Genomic DNA, 16,649 nt, shown 5'->3' with positions numbered 1-16,649 from the left:
AACCATGAACAAAAAGAATTTGTTGCTTCTAAGACATTTCACCTACAGAGAGTTGTTCCCCATAGAATTGCTAATAGAATTTTCTGTCTAAAGAGTTGATCTTCCAAATATCACATACGTTTTTTGTTTGGTTTGGTTTTTGGAACACTCCCTGTCAACAGTGCACCATTCCACTGATATTTTTATTACCTCATTTACATTCATGACCTTCACGTTGGTGGCATGATGCCAACATACCCTCATTCTCAGCTTGTCTTTGAAATTTCTCTCTTGTTGATAGGTAACCCCCACAATGAGAATATGAAGAATGAGGGCTGGGGGCCCTCTCTCGCATTCCAACTTAAACCTTCTAACAATCTATCAGTTCTGCTGTCAGGGATTTTTAAATTGTTTTGCTACTGCCTCAGTGAGAATACACTCTAGAACCTACACCTGTTTTCCTTTAATTTTCCTTTCAATTTCATGACAATATTTCTGCAGTAGATAAAGCAGTTTCAGATATCCTCACAGCAACTCATGCTCATATGCATCAAAAGCCCACATACAGACACACATTTTAGTCTTTTTGCTCCCTGCCCTAACTCTACCTCACTTCCTGCCAGCTTTCCAACCAAGGGTTGCTGTAACCTTCTGAGAGCCATCATGAGCTATAGCCAAAAGTGAACTCGTGTCACCTTTCCTCTGATATAGTCCTTCTGTTGTCTCACTTCATATCGAACTCTCTTGTGAATTTATCCTGGAGAGGGTTGGGCAAGTCATCTGAACAGACATCTTCTTTAAAGTGCTACTTTGCTCCAGGACAAGCAAATCTGGCACTTAGATCCTTTAAGTGCCTACTTAAATATCCCCTGATCAAAGAGGCCTCCCCTGAATATTCTTTAAAAACAGCATATGCACATAATATGTTTTGGCTCTGTGTCCTCACCCAAATCTCATCTTGAATTGTAGCTCCCATAATTCTCAGGTGTCATGGGAAGGACCTAGTGGGAGATAATTGAACCATGGAGGCGGATTTTTCCCATGCTGTTTTCATGACAGTGAATAAGTCTCATGAGATCTGATGGTTTTATAAAGGGGAGTTCCCCTGCACATGCTCTCTTTGCCTGCTGCCATGTAAGACATGACTTTGCTCCTCCTTCACCTTCCACCATGATTGTGAGGCCTCCCTAGCCATGTGGAACTGTGAGTCAATTAAATCTCTTTCCTTCATAAATTACCCAATCTCAGGTATGTCTTTATTAGCAGTGTGAGAACAGACTAATACACCACGCATACACACAAAGCACTAACACATGTGCCTGCTTCCCCTCTTTACTCTCACCTTGTTTTATTTTTGTCTTAGGACATGTCACCACTGCTATTTTATTTGTTTGTTGTCTGCCTTCTCCACTAGAACGTAAGCTACAAAAGAGCATGGATCGGTTCCGTTCTGTTCACTGCTGTGTCTCAGGAACTATCTGTCAGGTAACCATATCTGACAAACAGGTGGCACTCAATAAACATTGTAAATGAATGAAGAATGAATGAATGAATGAGTGAATGATGCAACTCAGCTTGGGCATCTGGAAAATGAAAGAGTTTGAGTGAATGATCTATGAGGTACTTTTTTTAGTTCTAACACTCTGAAATTTTAATCTATTGATGGATTATCCAACTGACATTTAAATTGTCTATGTCTCACTTCAAAAAAGGATTTAAAGTAGCTGTATTCTCTAAGCTTCCAGATTCTACACTTCTTAACAGTGTCTTCTGTTTTGAAGGATTCTCCCTAAAATCAAATAGGTGCTCAAAAAATGGTAACAATTTTTCAATAAGTCAATCAATGTAGAAAAAGATGAAGGATTCATCTTCATTTCTTTTAACTTCTAACATTTCTAACTTCAATCCTAACTTCTGTTGATCAGGCTATCATCAATGACAAAAAAAATGTCAATTAACACTGACTAATTAACTAAGTATATGAAATATTTAATTCTTGCAACCTCTCTATGAGGCACCTACTGTTATTAATCCCATTTTACTATTTTACATATCAACAAGCAGAGCCAGAAACTGGCAGAGCGAGACTTGAACCCATAAACTAATGACTTTAAAGTTGGTTTCCTAATGTTATTCCTTGAACCTGTGATTCTATTCATTCCTCTCCTTTTTTTTTTTTTTGTTTTGTGTTTTCTGTTGTTGTTGTTGAGAGGTAGTCTAGCTCTGTTGCAAGGCTAGAGTGCAGTGATGCAATCTCGACTCACTGCAACCTCCACCTCCCAGGTTCAAGCGATTCTCCTGCCTCAGCCTCCTGAGTAGCTAGGATTACAGGAACACACCACAACACCCAGCTAATATTTGAATTTTTAGTATAGATGGGGTTTCGCCATGTTGGCCAGGATGGTCTCAATCTCCTGACCTTGTGATCTGCCCGCCTCCTCTCTTTATTCTTAATTTTAGCTTGAAACTCCCCTGTTGCCGTTTTCACCAGGAAGTATATATAAAAACTATACTTATCAAGTACTTTTTTGTACCTTTTTCTTTCTTTCTTCATCAGTTCTCTCTTCTCATCTTATCTGACAGCAGTAAGCTTTGATTTTCAGGAGGAAATTCAAAAGCCTTGCGCCAATCCCCAGCGACACCAAACAAGGAGAGAATTTTAATGGAAATAAATGACATTAGGAAACGGAAGTGAGTTGGTGGTGTGATTGAGCATAGACAAGTGAACATGCACTGTGCCTCATACTGTGGGTGTCTGCAGTCGATGAGGCTCAAATCAACACAGGAGGGACTGGCTCAACTTCTCAGTAGCAGTTTGCCTTCAATCTTGAGTACTAGAGAAATAGAACTAGGGACATATGCCTGCTCTACAATGCAAGCTGCAGTATGAAGGCTCTGCTTTTACCCATCACCTGGCCCACAGTGTGTGCCCTGATGACCAGAGCCTTGGCCAACTCCTTTTTCCCCCTCCTTTTCTCCTCCCACTTTGCAATAACTATGGCTCTTTTCCAAAAGGCTTGTGTGGATGTCCAGAGCATCATTATGTTTACATTTTGGAAGGTAGTTATGGCATCAGTGAAGAGAAAATGCTGCAATAAAAAATAAACTGTGGGCCGGGCGCGGTGGCCCATGCTTGTAATCCCAGCACTTTGGGAGGCCAAGGCGGGCGGATCACGAGGTCAGGAGATCGAGACCACGGTGAAACCCCGTCTCTACTAAAAATACAAAAAATTAGCCGGGCGTGGTGGCGGGCGCCTGTAGTCCCAGCTACTCGGAGAGGCTGAGGCAGGAGAATGGCGTGAACCCGGGAGGCGGAGCTTGCAGTGAGCCGAGATTGCGCCACTGCACTCCAGCCTGGATGACAGAGCGAGACTCCGTCTCAAAAAAAATAAAATAAAATAAAATAAACTGTAAGGCAGGGATTCCAGTTAGGAAAATAAGAGGCAGTTTTGATAAAACATTGGACTGAACTTGAGCAATGGCAGTGGAAGTAGAGAGGTAGATTCAATTTTGAGATTCAATAGCAGAGCAAAATAGACACTGCCACCAGTCAAGGCTTCTGTGTCAATGGACAGCAACACAGCTATCTAACTCAGCCTTCATTCTCAGCCTTGACCCTGTCAGCAGGGGATATCGTCTCTCATCTGCCATTTTGTGTAACTCCTCCCTTCATTCTCACAGCCCTGTTCTTCCATTCTAACTCATAACTCAGCTCCCTCTTTTTTTCTTTTTAAGAGATGGGGTCTTGCTGTGTTGCCCTCGAACTTCTGGGCTCAAGAATTCCTCCCACCTCAGCCTCCCAAGTAGCTGAGACTAGTTAAAGAGCTGGGCACATGCCACCACACGTGGTTCTCCTTCTTCTCTTTTAAACTCACCTTTATACCTGTCATCAAGCCCTTATAAGGTATCTTGATCACAGCAGGAACAAATGTCTAAGATTTTTGCAAAAGTTTATAATCCAGAATGAATGTGAATCAGAAAGATGGTCATTTTGTGTCTTGAGTTTCTTCAATTCATTGTAACCTTCTCTGAATGAGATCTATTTTAAAATCTATGTAGAATCAACTCAAATGCCCATCAATGATAGACTGGATAAAGAAAATGTGGCACATATATACCATGGAATACTATGCAGCCATAAAAAAAGAATTAGATCACGTCCTTTGCAGAGACATAGATGGAAATGGAAGCCGTTATCCTCAGCAAACTAACACAGGAACAGAAAACCAAACACTGTGTGTTCTCACTTACAAGTGGGAGCTGAACAATGAGAATGCATAAACACAGGGAGAGGAACAACACACACTGGGGCTTGTTGTGGGGGTGGAGGGAGGGAGAGCTTCAGGGTAAATAGCTAATGCTTGTGGGGCTTAATACCTAGGTAATGGGTTGATAGGTGCAGGAAGCCACCATGGCACACATTTACCTATGTAACTAACCTACACGTCCTGCACTTGTATTCCAGAACTTTAAATTAAATTTAAAAAAACTATGTAAATGTTAGTAATCACAAACTCATGAATAATTATGGTTTTATTAAGAACAGAGTTTTATTGAAAACTATATTGTCATTGAACCATAAGTGTTTATTAAATGTGTAATCTCAGCTGACTCAGGCAGGAATATCAGTCCTGACTTCTCACCTGTTAGTGGCTAATGGAAATAAAAGCTTTGTATTTCTCCACTAGGTCAGGTCCACCTGAGATCCTGAGGATTAAATAAAAAGAAAAGAAATTCTTGATCAAATAAGTTTAGGAAATGTTGCATGCCCTAATCCCTTCTTAAACCACCTTTGATGTTCACATTAACATCTCAAAGACTCTGGGAAGTCTTATATTAATTACAACTATTTAACAGAGCATTTCCCAAATATTGAAGCCATTAAGGCACTGTTTAAACTTAGAAAATCTATTTAACCTAGCTGTTTCACCACTTTCCTAAGGTAGAAGTATTTGCCTTATTTTCAACAGAAAATGGTAGAAAAAGCCAATGAGCACAATTACAAGTTACGTAGTAAATGAGAATTGCCACCCCTTAAAAACATGAGAAATGTCAAGCCTGTGCCATATATAGATCATTGTTCCATTGATCCATGGCCTTCTGTTGGGGGAAAAAGCTGAGTGTTGGGAAAAATACTGAGGCAGGGCTTGCATGTCTGACATAATGTCCTCTGAATGTGTCTAGACTTGCTGGCTCCTTGCTCCTTGCTCTCCCAGGATTGATTGTATCTTGGGTTAAAAGAATCTGCTCTCCATTATCTCAAGCAGCAGAACATGTTCCTTATAAATGCTAAACCATCACAGCTGTAGATCATGCACCTGCCCTTTTGACCTCCACATTCTCACCACCTGTTTCTCTGTTGGATTACCAATACATAGTGTGGGCTCCCAGAGCTCAGGGCCTTCACAGCCTCCACAATCGCGATGGCCCCCTGATCCCACTTTTCTCTCTCAAACTTTTTCTCATTCCTTTGACTCTGCTGGACTTTGTCACCCCCATGACCTGGTGTTGGTCTGATCACCCCAACATTCCTGCCTTCCCAACATGAGGAGGCAAAGACCCCAGTGAAGGAACACTACAGCATGTGAAAGCAGAGGACACTTCATCAAAGGACACCCGAGGATGTCTAAAAGAAGCTCAGCAGGAAAGCTGAGCGCTCAGAAGAACCAGGGTAACAATGGGACAAAGTGAAAGCAGACATTCTGCTTATTTAAATTTCTTAAGGCATTTATTACAAAGAGGGGGAGTGAAAGTTAGTACTCAGAATTTGTTATCTCTCTTTAGAGCAGTAAAGCAGTTTTGCCCATGGTTCCCAGAACAAGGGACTACGGAGTTGGATGAATGAGAGAGAATTAGCAGAGATTTTTTAAAAAGCATATAAAGATGGAGCAAAAATTCCATCTCAGTTTGGTCAATGTGGGCGCTAATAAAAGCAGCTCTTGAGCCATTTCAAACAGATGACGAGGCAGATTCAGATGAGGAAGAGGAGGACGAGTGTAAAAAACTAACTTCAGATTCTGAATGTGAGGAACAGAAACTGGAGGAAATTAAAGAAAAAAAAGGGAAACTGAAAGAAGTACGTTTTACTATCCCCTCGCCTCCAACCGCTACATTAAATGAATGGCCACCTCCTTTCTCTCCCCTTAATGGGCGAGAAAATGAATTAGCTACAAAACTTACTGCTCCTGTAGTTACAACATTAAAACCTGGAGCAACTGGTAGTACTAAAATCCAGTGGAATCTGAGGCTTGTTTATTCAGAGAGCACCTCAACAAACTGAGCCAGTGCCCTTACAAACATACAATTGTCCCCCGCTGCAGCAGGCAGTGCTGCTGTAGACTTTTGTAGCACAATTCCCATATCCTTACTTCCTGGGGAGCCACCAAAAAAGGTCCCTATGGGATTTAGGGGACCCTTACCCTCAGGAACAGTTGGTCTATTACTTGGAAGGTCTAGTCTAAATTTGAAAGGTGTCACTGTGCATACGGAAATAATTGACTCTGATTACACCAGAGAAATTCAATTAGTTATTAGTTCCTCAACTCCATGGTCTGCTTCCCTAGGAGAAAGAATTGCTCAGTTGTTGACATAAAGCTGGGAAGCAGAACTGTGAAAAGAACAGGAGGCTTTGGTAGTACTAATCCAACAGGAAAGGCTGTATATTGGGTTAATCAAGTGTTTGACAAAAGACTATTTGTACAGTAGACCTGCTGTTGGATGCTTACTGCCTGTGCCTGGTTGGCAGTAGTCCCCGGAAAAAATAAATCACAGGCTGCTTTGCATAGGGCAAGTAAAGTCATCTTGAAGCTTCAGTTTCATGGTTAACCTGCCTCTGCTAGAGAAAAACAGATTTAATGAGCACACAGGCAAGATATGGGCTGAATGTGTTCATTGTGGTGTTTGTGGCCTTTATGATGGGAATGTTCAACCTCTACTCCTACTACCTTGGTGTAAAACAAAATGAAACCTTCACAACAGAGTTTTAAGACACTGTTTAGGGCTATATTTGGACTTTCTAAAGTAAAATCAGTGGTCATCAACTATAACCACAAATTCATTGAAAACATTGGTTATGTTCTTTATGGAGTCTATAATGTTACAACAGTCATTGTTTCGCTAAATACGTTAATTGCCATGATCAACAATTCATTCCAGGAAATTGAGGATGATGCTGATGTGGAGTGGAAATTTGCAAGGGCCAAACTCTGGTTTTCCTGCTTTGGGGAGGGGAGAGCACTTCCTATTCCGTTCAATCTGGTGCTGGGTCCGGGGTCCCTCTTTTTTCTCTTGCCAAAGCTTAAAGAGTGGATTTCTGAGCTCTACCCAGGGTCATAAAAAAGGTTTCCAGGAAAGTAAGTAGAGCTAAGTAAGTAAGTAGAGCTAAGTAAATAAGTAGAGTTAAGTAAATAAGTAGAGTTAAGTAAATAAGTAGAGCTAAGTAAGTAAGTTGAGCTAAATAAGTAAGTAGAGCTAAGTAAGTAGAACTAAGTAAGTAGAGATAAGGAAGATAAATAGAGATAGAGAGAGATAGAGATAAATAGGGATAGAGATAGAGATAGATATAGAGATAGAGAGAGATAGGGATGGAGATAGACAGAGATGGAGATAGAGATAGAGATAAATAGAGATAGAGACAGAGAGAGGGAGATGGAGATGGAGATGAATAGAGATAGACATAGATAGAGATAGATAGAGATACAGACAGAGATGAAGATAGAGATAGAGATAGAGAGAGATAGAGAGACACAGATAGAGAGATAGAGATAGATAGAGAGATAGAGACTTGCAGGAACTAACAGGTACCACAGGGACAGATAGGAATAGATGAAGACTAGCAATATAAGGTCAGTGCCCTAGAGAAGTACTGATCAGTGCCCTAAAGAGGTACAAAAGTAGAGACTAGCAAAGACTACCAGAGATTTGCAAAGACAGACAAGAACATTCTGAATTATGGAAATTAGCTATGGCTCAAAGGGCAAATATAAAAGGAATAGAGGGGAGGGAGGTAAGGATAAAAGTGCTCTTTCTTTTCTCTCCAACAGGACCTTTTGGTCATTTAACTAAACTTAATCAAAGGGCAGATGCATTGGTGTCTGCAGCTTTTCCTGATGCACAAACATTACATTCTTTAATTCACCTTAATGCTGCATGCCTTAGAAAAAGATTTGGTCACATACAAAGAGCTGGAAAAAAGGAAAGATAATTATATGGGGAAGAGGATTTGCTTGTTTCTCTCCAGGTGACGATCAGGTTCCTGTGTGGGTGCCCACCAAACATCTGAAGATCTATCATGGGCCACAGCATCTAGTGGACCCACCTGTACAGTACGAATTGAAGGTTTGAAAAGCCACGATTTGCTTTTCCTGTGCCTTCTGTTAGAAGGCGCCTGTTTTTCAATATCAGTGGCCTCCCGGCTACAGCCACAAAAGTTTTTGCTTCTGTTTCAGTAGATTTACTAATGTGGGGGTAAGAGTATGCTTGTGTTTTTGCAGGAGATGAATGAACCATGTGGATGCCCTCAAGATGTGTACGACCATGGAACGGGAGACTGGGGGGACCCATGGATCCCAGCTATGGACCGGGTTCCCCCAGTACAAGCCATGAGCCAGTTGAATCTGAATGCAAAGATGGAATGAGGACCGACTGGAGTCACGATGCTTAACGGACCAGTGCTTTTTGAATCAGCTCCTCTCTACTCTGAATACAGGAGACCCTAATAGTTAGGCAAGAATATCATCGCCCCTATTCAGCATGAAGAAGTTACAGAAGACGGACCTTCATCCTTCTGCAACCCCTAGGATTAAGGGTCCTCTTGAAAAAGGGAAAGGGGAGCATTCAAACCAGAGCAACTCCAGTTTGCATAAGGGCTAAGAAAAATGAAGCTGGATCACCAACCGACAATTAAGGGCTGCACAGCCTGCAATTGCCTTGCTCAATTAAAAGGCCACCTTTTATGCTAGTAATAATGATAGCTAGTAATAATGATAGTAATAATGATACCTTCTCTTTCACAAAAAAGAGAAGGGGTGCATGTTGGGGAAAAGCTGAGTGTTGGGAAAAATACTGAGGCAGGGCTTGCATGTCTGACATAATGTCCTCTGGAATGTGTCTAGACTTGCTAGCTCCTTGCTTCTGGCCCTCCTAGACTCCTAGATTGACTGTATTCCCATTATCTCAAGTAGCAGAACATGTTCCTTATAAATGCTAAACCATCACAGCTGTAGATCATGTGCCTGCCCATTTGACCTCCACATTCTCACCACCTGTTTCTTTGTTGGATTACCAATAAATAGTGTGGGCTCCCAGAGCTCAGGGCCTTCACAGCCTCCACATCGTGATGGCCCCCTGTTCCCACTTTTCTCTCTCAAACTGTCTTTTTCTCAATCCTTTGACTCCGCCGGACTTCATCGCCCCCAAGACCTGGTGTTGGGTCTGATCACCCCAACAGCCTTCCTTTCTCAAAATAAGTTTGTGTTGTCTCTCACATTGAAGGGATGAAATCACTCCCCGGCCATTGCAAAGTGAACTTAAGAGGGGAAAAGGAAAGAAAGAAAGAGAGAAAGAGAGAGATCTGCCCCCAGAGCAAGGTGTACTATGAGCTTCATGGGTCTTGCATCTTACAGTTCCCCATAAGAAGACCTAGCCATGCTTGATACTATCATATAATTTTCTAAATTTCCAAATGAGAGATAGCTAAACTACAGTGGTTTAGACTGCTGTCTCTTTATGCTCTGATTTCCTCTGTCACATTTTCTCCTATGTAGGGTAACTTTGGTGCAATCATGAATCATTTGTGTTTTAGGCTAACAAGAAGCTGAGCTGGGGATATACTGAGTCGGGGTTTAACAGGACACGTGTCTGTAGCTTCCAGGCATTTCTATTAAGTTGTGACCAGCCATTCGGTGTAGGAATGACTTCTAGAAATGTTTCTACAGCCCACCCTGTCAACTTACCTGGCATTTTTATCAGACATGCTTGGCCAGAAGTTGTACTGTGATGTTAACATGGTCTACAGTTTATCCAGCACCAAAACTATGTGGGTTGTGAAGGGGAAATAAGGTTTGAAATGTAGGAAGCCAAGAGCTAATTTGTGTAACATTTTGCATAGAAGATTCTATTCTCACTGATGCATGATCAAAATTGAAGTTTCCTCCTATCAGGAATGCACGTGATTATGCAACTTACACAAATATAAATGCACCACACATTTTCCCCATTTGTATGAGAATCCTTTCTTTATGTGAAATTTACCAGAATTTTTGTGTTTGTAGGTCACAAATCTATTGCTGTTACATATTTTATGCATCCCAAGATAGTGGATTGTATCCCAGAATATCCAACACATATTGTTCTGATAAAGTCTGGTGGTTCTAGATGAAATAACACACAATATTATTACCAATGCAGTGAAAGGGACTGAATAAACAAGTGTAAAATATTCATTAATAACTCACCGTGTGTAGTATAAGATTAATTTGATTACAACACTTCTAGCTGAACCAAATATAGCAGCAATTTTAGATGCACCGAACTACTCTTGTTTATGCATTAATTTCAGATTCATTTTAATTTTTCAGAATTATGGATAATACTAACATTCAAATGTGACAGGAAGAAAAAAGCCAAAATGTAAACTAAAAGAGAAGATTGGCAGAAGTTTCAGTATCACCAAAATTCTTATTATATCACGATGGAAACTAAAGCTTGCAGATCAGTATCATGAACATGAGAAAAGGAATTACACCAGGACTGTTCCAAACCAAAAATAAAAAACTAAAAGGCAGATGAATGTCTTAGTAAAGAGAAACAAAATTTGCATGAGAATGTCGACCACACTGTTTAATGAGTGTTGTCAGAGCAAATAACATTTCAGAATAGATATTGCCTAAGATAAAATGCCTAAAATATAAAGTTTATATATAAAGCAAAGCTTAAAGAGATTTCTTGCAGTTTGACAAGAATCCTAAACATTTGCATAACATTACCAATAGATGTTTGCTAAGCTGAAATAAATGTTGCCAAACCATCGGTAATATAAATCAATTTTGAATCCACCATGATAAAGGAAAGACTATTATCTATTATCTCTATAGAAAATTATATTTAAAATTTTTTGTCATTTGAAGAGGCAACTAAAAATGTAGCAATTACAAAAGTGTATCAGAAAGTTAATAAAAATATTTTGTTATTTTTCAGGATTTTGTGATGATTTCATATCTGTATAGTTTTTAATGCATAACTTGTGATTTCTCATTCTAAATAAATATTCATTTTCATACCAAATGTAGCATATGCAACTGTGTATTCTTTTTCTCAGAGAAAGCCCCCAAATCATAACAGCCTCAGACCCCACACAATCTGGATCTGTTCCTAAGCCATTGTTACTTAGACTTTGGCTAGTTAATTCATTCAAGGAGATTGACCAGTTGGTTATTTGATGCCATTTACATACTGACTCAACTACCAGTAAATTTAATCAAAATGGATTCCATACTTAGATATCCCAAGAGAAGCTTCTTCAAGCTCCAATCACATCCTGATATTGAAACAATTATTTAATGGAGAGAAAGCTGGTAGAAATAAATTTTGCTCTCTGTTCTGGAAATTTTAAGTTTTATACATTGGAAATGATTCCTTATCATGATTTAGACATCAGACTTTTAAAGGTATATTTATAATGTAAGGGCATATACATCTGGTCTATTGCTTATAAAACCCAGTTTCATAAGGGAAGACTACTAGCACTTACTCATTATCATATTCGTAAGGAAGATGATACAAAACTGCTATTTGCCTGGTGTCCTATTGCCATGATTTTGACAATGGATTAATAGAGGCAGCTGAAGACACTACAGGGAATCATGGGTCTTTTCCTGCTTAGAGTAATGCTGCAGACTGAGAGAAGCTGCTGGAATATACTACTCTCCCTCTCTGCCAACAACTACACACACAGATCAATAGCCCACCTTCTGTGCAGTATTAAATAAGCTATGTGGAGTTTTAGAGATACGGAAACTCATTCTTATGGACTTTACTTTGTTCTAAAGAGGGTTGTCTGTGACTCTTACAGCAATTTAATTGCTTCCTTTCTTTGCTATCCCCAGTGTCTCCTCCACCATAACAAAAAATTAAGGAAAAGGGAAAAGTAAAAAAAGCAAACTCAATACCCAACAGTTCAATAGGGATAAAAGGGTAGATGGGGTAAAATAATTAAGATTAAGCTTCTTGTATTTCCAACTCTTCATTCTTCCTCAGTGCTTACAGATTATTAAAAATAGGTACAGGCATCCTATCTGCAAGAGTTAATATTCATAATTATCTGGTAGTACATGCTACACTCACAGAAAGCTATTAAGAGATGGCGATTCAGCAATGTTGTGGTAACCCTTCCATTTTTCATTGTTATGTTGATGAGCAACTGAAATGGCTGTAATTAAAATGATATGCTGTAATTCTATTTTTAGTAGATCTGTTCACTGTCAAAATTAAATATATATGGCAGTAAAAAATAACCTGATATGGTAAATAGCATAAACAGAAAACAGATGATGCTCTCATGGTGCCATTCTATAGTCACATAGAAGAATCTCTGAAAAGTGTATGATATGGCCCATTTTCCAATAAAGTTGTTTAAATTTCCTACTCATCATATGAAGTATTTTTGAACAGCTCTGAATTCTTCAGATGACACATGTATCATGCTCTGCAAGTACTCCTCCTGGACTTAGCAAGAAAATCACATTAGCCATGTGGAAGCCTGCAGACTTGAACCTCTGTGGCAGTGTAGGCTATGAGCCCTAAGACTCAAAGGGATGGTGAGACTAAGAGGGAAAGGTGGAGACTGGTGCTATTTTGGGGACACTGAGCAGGTGGCCCCCTTTCCCCAATTAGGTAGAAGTGACTGGGAGCCCAGCAGTTCAATAGCTGCTGTCCAAAATAGGCAGAAGAAATGACCCTTGGCATTACAGACCTGATCAGTCACTCTAGGCAGGGATCCTGGACCCAAGTCTGAAAGCCATCATCTGTTCCAAACTCCCTCCCTTCAGGCAGGTGAATCTCCAAGCCATCCAAACAGATGGCTGTCTCCTTCTCACCTCCGTCTACAGAGGAACCAGGGGACCACTTGACCCAGCTGAAAGAGTCACATAACAAGACATGCATCGAAGGAAGAAAATATTCTGCCAGTAGAAGCTAATGTTCCTGTTACAGGAAAGATTGTACAAGAACACATCCCAGCCATGGCGATGATCACTATTATACTGTGCCAACACGTCACAACGCGTCTCTATCAATGTCAGCTTGGCCTTCATGTCCTGTTTCCAATAGAGCAGGAGACAATCAGAGCTCTGGCAGCTATCTGTCTTGTCCCTTATTTTCCTGTTCTAGCAAGACAGGGAGAAATGATGACCTTGAAGTATTTGTGAGATGTAAGCTATCTCTCCTTTATTTTCTCTCCAAAAAAAAATGGATACTTCAGATTATGTACCACTTATTAAATCTTTTGTATCAGGTCCTAAGATCTACAAAAATGTATAATATGATTATAATCATGACTACTAGTATTAACTCCCAGTCCAAATCTTTAGATTTTCTCTAGACAGGTTCATATTATCACAAGAGAAAATTTGGTAAAATTCTTGAAGACTTGCAACCTATGCTATCTTCACTGACTTACTCAATGTTAAAAATTCCCAGCTTCAACTCCTTTAATATATATTTAATTGGATGGAAAGCTACTATGCCTGACTATAGCTTATACCTTACTGAGTTAGGAAAATAACACAATTCTCCTTGTGAAAGTGTATCAAGCAAGAAGTAAATGATATCTTACATGCATGGCTATCAGTCCTGGATAAAGAAACAAATGGTCATTAAATTCTATTTATGTCTTTCCAAGAATTTTCAGATTAACCTCTGGGAGAGCAGCAAGAATATATGAGCCATCCAGTCTTCAGCTTATATTTAAGACAGTGATGGTGTGACTTTCATCTCTCTAAGAGATCCCCACCTGTTATACCCATTCAACAACAACAACAACAAAAAAATAGGATGCTTCTGTATAGAGGCAGTATAGCACAGTGGCTAAGGCCACAGCTCATTGGCTGTACGTTCCTAGGGAAATAATTTAACTTTTCTGTGCCTGGAGTTTCTCTTCCATCAAATGCAGATAATAATAACTCCTACTTCACAGGATTGTTATAAGGTCTAAATGAGTTAACATGCGAAGAATTTAGAACAGTGCCTAATACTTGGTAGCACTCAATAATACTGTTGAGCAAGCAGCTGACGTTCCAGACCAACAGCCAGCAAACCTTTTCTGTAAAGGGCCAGACAGTAAGTATTTTAGGCTTTTCAGGCCATGCGGTTTCTGTAGCAAACACTCAACTCTAACATTATAGCATGAAAGCAGCCCCAGCCAAATGACAAACAAATGAGTGTGGCTGGCTTTTAACAAAACTTTATGGCTGGGCGCAATGACTCAGGCCTATAATCCCAGCACTTTGGGAGGCTGAGGCAGCCAGATCACTTGAGGTCAGGAGCTTGAGACCAGCCTGGCCAACATGGCGAAACCCTATCTCTACTAAAAATAAAAAAATTAGCTGGGCATGGTGGCAAGCACCTGTAATCCCAGCTACTTAGGAGGCAGAGGCAGGAGAATTGCTTGAACCGGGGAGGCGGAGGTTGCAGTGAGCCAAGATCATGCCATTGCACTCTAGCCTGGGCAACAGAGCAAAACTTCATCTCAAAATTGAAAAATAAAACTTTATTTACAAAACTAGGCAGCAGGCTGGATTTGACCTATGAACCATGATTTGCCACCTCTCTTCCAGTCTAAAAATGTTCTCTGATTGTTCTATTGTATAGCCCAACAATTTAAAGAAGATTGAGTTTCAGTGTTATTCTTAGACTCAGTTTCCTGCAAGAAAGTTTCCTGATTCTTGACTCAATCCTTGCATGGATTTGCCAGTGTCAAGATTTCTACCTGCATTCTTGACCTTGGATATGACTCTGGTTCATCTGGTGGATTGTGTCATTTACTTCTTCTGCTAATACTCATCACCTTGGTTTTGTTTGTTACCTTCATGATACCCATCTATAGCGTCTTTTAAACACATTGAACCCATCTATTCATCCATCTATCCAAGTCATGATTTCATTAAATCCATTATTCACAAACATTAAAGTAAGTGCTAATTTTGTGTGTGCATGAGTACTGTTCAGGATTCTGGGAATATGAGTATGAATAGGACTTATCTACATTCTGCATTTAAAAGACCCGCAGCCAGAAAATTATTATAGCAATACAAGGCTTTCACCTACGCACATGTTCAAGATACCACATGAGTCCAGGAAAGGAAGCTTCTTCCTCTCTTGGGGTCTTCATATACACCGTTTCCTTTGCCAGAAGGCCATTTTGCCCACTCTCTGCCTGGAGAACTCCTATGTAGTCTTTACATTTTGCCTTAAATAGCACTTCTACAGAGAAGTAGCCTCACTTTCATCATTTCAGGTATGTTCCACTTGTTGGACACTCCCCCCTCCAAAGTCCTGAAAATAATGAAAATAAAGTAATTATTTATATGGTTTGTTTGATGCATATATTGTCCACTAAATTATCGGCTGTCTTCCATACTGTTATATGCCCAGCAAGAAGTAAAAGGGAAATGGCATATTTGGGGTGCCTTAAAAGCAAAAAAGCAAAAAGGTCTTCAGCAAAAAAGCAAAGAAGAAATAGCATTGCAAAAAGCAGAAAAAGCAAGTGGAATTGAACACCCACGCAGAAGAGCACAACACATTCAGGAAGCGAATTAGTTGATAGTTCCTCATGGCTAGAGCTCAAAAGAAAACACTAGGCAGGTTATAAAATTGGAAAATCAGCATTCTCTTTGTTTCTATGAGTTTGACTTTTTTAGATTCCACATGTAAGTGAGATCATGCAGTATTTATTTTTCTGTATCTGGCCACTGTATATGTATATCCGAACAGCACATTGTACACCTTGAATACATAATATTTTTATTTGTCAGTCATACTTCAATAAACCTCAAAAAAAAGAAAAAAAAATGGAAAAGTAGGCCAATAATGAAGGAGGGACATGCCAAGGAATTTCAGCATAATCCTGCATGTTCTGGGCAGCCACTGAAGCCCTGAGCAAATAAGTGAAATGATACATATTTTAGAGCAATGGCTCTGGCAGCAGTGATGGAAAAAAGAGACTTGGTGCAAGGGAGGTTCCTTATGGAGTTATTTCTGGTTTTATTCCACTGTGGTCTGAGAAAATGTTTGATATAATTTCAATTTTCTCAAATATATTGAGGCTTGTTTTGTGGCCTATCATATGGTCTTTCTTGAAGAAATTTCCATGTGCTGTTGCTAGAATGTATATTCCACGGTTGTTGGGTAGAATGTTCTGTATATATCTGTTAAATCCATTTGTTCCAGGGTATAGTGTAAATCCACTGTTTCTTTGTTGACTTTCTGTCTTGATGACCTGTCTAGTTCTGTCAGTGGAGTGCTGAAGTCCCCCACTATTATTGTGTTGCTGTCTATCTCATTTCTTAGGTCTATTAGTAATTGTTTTATAAATTTGGGGGCTCCAGGGTTAGCTGCATATATATTTAGGATTGTGATATTTTCCTGTTGGACAAGGCCTTTTACCATTATATAAT

This window comes from Nomascus leucogenys, chromosome 13 (assembly GCF_006542625.1).
Source record: "Nomascus leucogenys isolate Asia chromosome 13, Asia_NLE_v1, whole genome shotgun sequence".
In the NCBI taxonomy this organism is placed as follows: domain Eukaryota; kingdom Metazoa; phylum Chordata; class Mammalia; order Primates; family Hylobatidae; genus Nomascus; species Nomascus leucogenys.
Note: the sequence above shows the minus strand (reverse complement) of the source record.